Raw genomic sequence first — 7,004 nt, 5'->3', positions numbered from 1 at the left:
TTAGTTTAATTATGCACTTGTCATACATAATTTAGGCAGGTTAATAGTAGGATGTGCTAACTTTGTGGATGCAGGATCCAACTATTATGGCTTATAGTTATTATGTGTGTGATTGGACCCTTGGACATGTCAAGGGCATTTATATGTGTGTGCATGATTGTATTATTAAATATAGCAGGAGCTGTATTTAGTTTTATTAGGATTTTATTTTTGATCTAGTTACTTGTACATTCCTTTTATGGAATATAGGATCGATGGATGTAAATTTATTTTATGTTCGATCTAGTTTACATGTACATTCCTCTGAGGAATATAGGATCGAAAAATGTAAAATTCTATTTATGTCGCGGATCGAATCTTGCAAGGCGTGGAACCTTTTTGAGGACCAGAGGCGCAGTGGAACAAGGAGCAAGATGGATGCGACAACTAGACCCGGTGGCGGTGGCCAAAGATGGCAGTAGCTAGGGTTGGCGACACACGAAGGACAGCAATAGATAAAAGCCATAATAGTTGAAAATTAGTTTTTCTATTTATTGCTTTTGATGTTGTGTTGTGTGTGTTTGTTAGTATGCATGTTAGGTAGACTAGCATAGTCAAAATTCCTCACTTTAAATAACTAAGTGGGAGAGGGATTTATTTTAAATAAATTCCACGGTCTCCATTACTGGTTTAAAAGTGATGTAACAAGTTTGCGCATTGGCTCTGAGTGCCTTCCTCCATATCGGATGAGCTTGTTTGCAGATCACTAGATTAAACTTCCATTTTGGATGACTATAGGAAGTTAATTAAGAGCGTGTGATCTTCCCCATCGGAAGGGGCATAATCTTATTAATGGACTTAGTGTCAAGTAATGGTATACACTTAGGCACGTCTAATAGTATCCTCCCCATCGGAGTCACTGCTATTATTTGTGTGACCGAAGAAAACCAACTATTAATTTGTCAAATAAATAGGTTGACAAGATAATAAAATTAAAAACCCCTCTTACGAATGTTTGATTTTGTATACGTCCACACTATCGTGGCATACAAAATTCACGGTGTTTGAGGTAATTTTATTTGTCATAAAGATTTATTGACAAGGTAATTAATGGGTAAACCCCTCCTCTTACAAATGTTTAATTTTGTATACGTCCACACTATCGTGGCATGCAAAATTCACGGTGTTTGAGGTGTTGGTGAATTTAAATAATATTGTTTGAGGAATCAATGTTATTTTAAATTCAAAAAGTTTTGACCAAATATTTGATCAAAGACAGATCAACTATTAATTTTATTCGTCATAAAGTAAAGTTGACGAGATAATAAAATTAATGAATAAAATCTCCTCTTCGATTTTGTATACGTTCACACTATCGTGGCATACAAAATTCATGGGGATTTTTAGGAGTTGATCTTGACCAAATATTTTTGTGATTCTTAGGATTTAAAATGTTTGTCAATCCCCTAGTAGTCATACTATAGAAAAGACTTAGTAGTCCCAATTGTAATGATTGGAAATAGGACTTGGACATTAAGGTAGACTGTCTTCTTAGAATTAAAAATAATATAGGTGTATTTAATTCATTAGTTGAAACATGTTTAGTGGTGTTATCTACCAGAACCTGAAGTGTAGATACAGATGTCATTAATCATATCCGCAATTCATTGCAGGGTTCCAGGAAACCCGGCAACTAAATGGAAATTAAAACACCGTCCACATTGGCACTACTGTAAAAATGGTAGCTGTTGTAGTGAGAGATGTTTATCTTTTGATAAGAATAAAATATGGATTTTTGAGTAATTGTCTTTACGCACCAAGTTTAGAAAGAACTAGTTTTCAGTTTCTAAACTATTCAAAGAACTTGATATTCTGTCTCTTTTAATAACAAAATTGTTATTAAGAAAAAGAGGGAAGTTATCTGTTCTGGTACGTTGGTTGGAAATTTATAAATCCAATAACTCTCATGATGCAACAAATGGAAATTAGTAACACATCTTCTAACTTTAAGAGAAAGTAACCTTCGGAAATGAACCAATTATATCTTTGGCATGTAAGGCTAGGTTATATTAACTTGAGTAGGATTCATTGGTAGCTGATGAACTTTTGGGTTCATTAGTAGTGGAAATCTTTCCAACCTGCGAGTCTTACTTGGAAGGAAAAATAACCAAGAAGCTTTTAAGTCTAAGGGGTATAGAGTCAAAGATATGTTGAAATTGGTTCATTATGATTTGTGAGATCCTATGACTATCTAGACAAGAGGTAGTATTGAATATTTCGTCTATTTTATAGACAACTATTCAAGATACAAATAAATTTACTTAATGTACCGCAACACTAAGTACTTTACAATTTAACTTAATACACTTAATTATTTCTTAATAAAGTTTAACTTGAAATCTTAACTTTAATCAACAAATAAAGTACTTTAACCTTAAACAAAATTAAAATTAATTAAAACTAATTCTAAAATCTTTACCTAATTAATTCCTAAGAAACTAATTAAATTATTCATAATCAATTAATCCATAACTATTAATTATTAAACTTATAATCAATGTTAATTGAAATAAGAAATAATTAATCTAACAATTATAAATCAAATTTTTTATCCTTAATTAATTAAAAATAAATAATCATACTAAAGTAAACTCAATTGAAACTAACTTTGAATTATTCCAAATCAAAGTTAACTGGATCATTAATCTAAAAATTCAACCTATAACCATAACAATTAAAATTAATTGTTAACCTAATTAATAATCCATTTTAACCCAAAATTAATTTAACATAATCGAAGTTTAACTAAAACTCAATTTTAACTTAATTACAACGAAACTCAAAATCAATAAAGTCATCTCACACAATTATAGGATTACCATATTTGAAAATTTAGAATGGATGAGATGCTAAGTTTGAAAATATTTTTGAAAAGTTTTTTTTGAAACTTATATATATATATATATATTTCAAAATTTTGATTGATTGGGTGTATAAATTATTGTTATCCACCACCTAAGTCTTTAGATCTTTAAGTCAACCATGACCCTTAGACATATCTAGGAATTTCTTCCTAGGGGGTAACAAGGATATCTAAAAAAAGTGTCTGGTTAAAGGGGAGAGACTATACTGAAAGACATCCTGTTAAAATTGAAATCTTCAAAGAGGATTTGAAAAGTTTTGAGTTTAAGCATTTTTTAAACTCTTTCTTCAAAATCATCATGTTTTGAAAAGTATGGATGATAAAAATTACTTTGGAATTATATTTAAAACTTTATTATTTTGAAAGCAATTCAGTTTTGCAAAAATAATCTTAAGTCTTAAACATTTTTAAAATTAGCTTGGAAATATTTTTTTTAATAAAAATTTATTACAAAACTCAAAATACTATCTTTTAAACATAGCTCAAGCATTATCTTTCAAATTCATATTCTGTAAGATATCGCAAAATAAATAATAAATGTTATTGGACGAAAAATCTTATTGGATTTTTCCAGAATTTTTAGAAATTTTCTTGAAATTTTTCGGATCTCATACGGAGGGGTTTGAGGGGATCAATCGGCGGGTGCGGATAAAGCCTATTTGGGCTACCCTATCTAAGTGAGGAAATGTTTTAATTATAAAATTCATTTTCTTTTATTTTTCTTTTATTTTTCCCTCTTTATCGCCGAAACCCCCTCCCCCTATTCCCTTCCTCCCCGATTTCTTCTCTCCCTCGCGCGAGTTCCTTTCTCCCGAGCCCTCTCTCGCGACTTCTTCTCGCTTGATCGCCGGTCGCCAGGAGCTCATCGCCGGCAATAATCCCTCCTCCAGCGTGCCTAGGCCGAGTCTCCCTCCTTCCTCTCCTTCTCGAGGCGTGAGGTCTTTGTCCTCTTTCTTTCTTGCGGGCAATCGACGAAGATCCAGCGGAGCTAGGGCACGACAGGGGGGAGATGATTCGCATCTTCCTTGGTGGATCGAGCCCCTCTCAGCTTTTCTATTTGATCTATTCATTGGAGGGGGTTGCGGATCGTCTCCAGTTGAGGTGGATCGCGCGGATCGATTAAGGTAAGGCTTCGTCGGATGATTATGTGAATTCAAAGACCTTGCTTAATTGGGTTTGTTTGTGATGATCTTCCTGATCTGGATTAGAGGAAATAGAGGATCCGCGTGCTGTGGACGTTCCCTGTTGCCGGCCACTGTCAATTCCACTTCTTGAAGCTGTGGAGGGTTCCTGCTCGGGTTCACTACTGGAAAGGTCACCAATTCCGGCAAAGGTTAGCAGCTCGTGTTCCTTACAGTTGCATTTGGAGGGGAAGTTGCGGCAGAATTTTGTTTGGGGTAAGATGTATATTAATTTGGATTAATATTGGATTAAATGCATTGATTGTTTGGCTGCATTGGATGAATTTCATTCTGGAATTTAAGGTGTTAATTGTGGATGGAGGATTGATTGATTATGGGTTGGAATTTGTGGATCAGTGGTTTATTAGGTGTTCTTGCTGGGGTGTATGCATCTGATTTAGTGTTCATAAATTTAGGTGAGTTGTTATTTAATTTTGGGTTGGATTAAGTGTGGTAGATAAATTATGTAAGATTGATTTTGGATGTTTAGTAGAGATGATATAATTGAGTTTATGATCGGTTATGGATTTGAGATTCATTTGTGGATGGAGTTAAATCTAGTTAGATTTATTTGGGTGTGATTAGGGTGTTGCAGGTTGAATTGATTATGGATTGATTAGTTGAAATGGATGAATTGTGTGGGATTGATTCATGGTTAAGGAATTGGAAATCAGCTGTGATATATTGATTCGGTTGAATCTTGGATTGATTGTTGGATTTAAGAAGTGTTGATTAGTGAGTTTCGGATTGATTAATAGATTGTATATTTTGTTTGGATCTAGAAGGAGTTGGATTAAGGATTGTTTGGAGGATCAATCAGAGATCAAATTTGAGTGGAGTTATCCAATTGGGATAGAGATTTTATTTAGCAATTTTAATTCATATGAATTTAGCTAAATAAAATATAAATATATTGATTTCTACAGGACTTGGATTCGGGACGAGCGTCTTGACACGGGATTACTTGGCACGATCTACACTTTAAGGCGGGTATTTCTTCCTTTGTCTCTATGTAGATTTTCTTTGAGCTTAGTGCATGGTTGTTATCTGATGGATTAGGGTACGTTACCTTATATCATTTTCGGTTGTTGTTTTTCCTGCTTGTTACTTTTGCTTGAGCTTAGAGATGATCTATTTAATTCATATATAGTCTCAACTCTTGATATCTACTCTGTTGTGATTACATGTGTAGAGTAGGTCTTGTAGGGATTGTCGGGCTGTCAGTATTATCATGCTGATTGGGTATATAATGTGGATTGTATGTAACTTGGTATGTGTTTTAGGAGTCATCATGTTGACCCTACATTCGCATGTTGTATGTACACACGTGTTTGGCTATGTACTTTTGGAGGAGTTGTGTTGATTGTATGTTTATGGTTTATACACGGGTCTGACGTGTTTACTATTAGAGGATATATGTTGATGATACTTACGTTCTGTGCATATGTGTCCAGTGGGATTTGTGGAGATTTTTGGTTGATTATACGTATGTAGTTGTGTACGTGTGTTTGGTGGGATGTGTGGATTTATCCTGACGATTATATTCATGTTGTGGAGTGCTTATGTGGAGTTAGAGTTTGCATGGATGATGACGGTGTCTGTATCATGATTATATATATATATATATATATATATATCATGTTCATCATTCATTACATACTGACGACTATCGTCTCCTTTGTAGTTGAGAGGGTTGTCAGTTTTATAGCTGTCCGCTCTACCACTGATGGAGGGTGGTAGCTGGGAGTGGAGCTATGTCCTGTCGCACTTACTCAACTGCTCATTGTTTTTACTCTGTCAGCCTCGACCACTCTGGAGTAGTGGATCTTGAGGGTACAGTAGTCAGGGGGCTTGAGTTGTGAGTGGTCAGGGACCCTTAGCTATGTAGTTAGATAACTACATAGTATACTGTCGCCTCAGTCGCTTTATAGCGGTTACGTGCGTGAGGTTTGTACGGTTTGTCACGGACCCAAGCCTCTCGGCCATACTGGGGTCGTGGTGTCTGGAGAGGTGTCGGGGGTGACCATGGAGCATGCATACACATTTGCATATGATGCGCGGTGCATCGATGGATATATACTTGCATACATGCCTAGTAGATACTAGTTGCATGTGATTGTGGTTGTTGCACTTGTTTGAGATATGCTTGTTGCATATGGTTGTCATGCTGCATACATGTCATTTATTTTACATGTATATGCAGTCGTATTTATATTGCACAGGTATCACGGGTATGTCTGTTGCAGTTCCAGTGAGTTTACTGATCATTGTACCATGTGTCATTTCCAGATTGGGTATGTATCTATTACTTATATTGCACAGGTGTCATGGGTATATCTGTTGCATATCCGGTGAGTTTACTGATCATTGTACCATGTGTCGTTTCCAGATTGGGTATGTATCTGTCATTATGTTAGTTGTGGTTTGTAAAGTTTATATGTCAGGTTATTATGTCAGATATATTTAGGTGCATTGATTATGTTAGTATGATCATGTTCTTTATTCCCTACTGAGACTGTATACTTGTGATCTCCATGTTTGTTTATGGACCATGCACTATCTTGTCTGTTACCCGCTGAGTTACCTATACTCACCACCGCATGTATATCCTTATGTTTTCAGGGAGATGGTTGGAGTGTCGCTCGGAGTATCCTGTCTGCCGGGTCCTACGTCACATCCGAAGACCGTACTTGTTTTCTTTTGTATATCTTTTTATTATTTCTGGCATTGTATTTGTGTTTAGCCATGTGGCTATCTTCAGGTTTTGGTGTTGTATTTGTGTTTAAGCCGTGCCGGCATGCATTGTATTTATTTGGTTTGTGTGGGCTTTCCTGTATTGTTTTTCCGCTGTGTTGTGGTTTTTTTTTTATGGCCGAGTGGGCTGTTAAATATTTATATGACTGCGTGGTTGTTGTCTCTTT

Source organism: Zingiber officinale, chromosome 9A, assembly GCF_018446385.1.
Source record: "Zingiber officinale cultivar Zhangliang chromosome 9A, Zo_v1.1, whole genome shotgun sequence".
In the NCBI taxonomy this organism is placed as follows: Eukaryota; Viridiplantae; Streptophyta; class Magnoliopsida; order Zingiberales; family Zingiberaceae; genus Zingiber; species Zingiber officinale.
Note: the sequence above shows the minus strand (reverse complement) of the source record.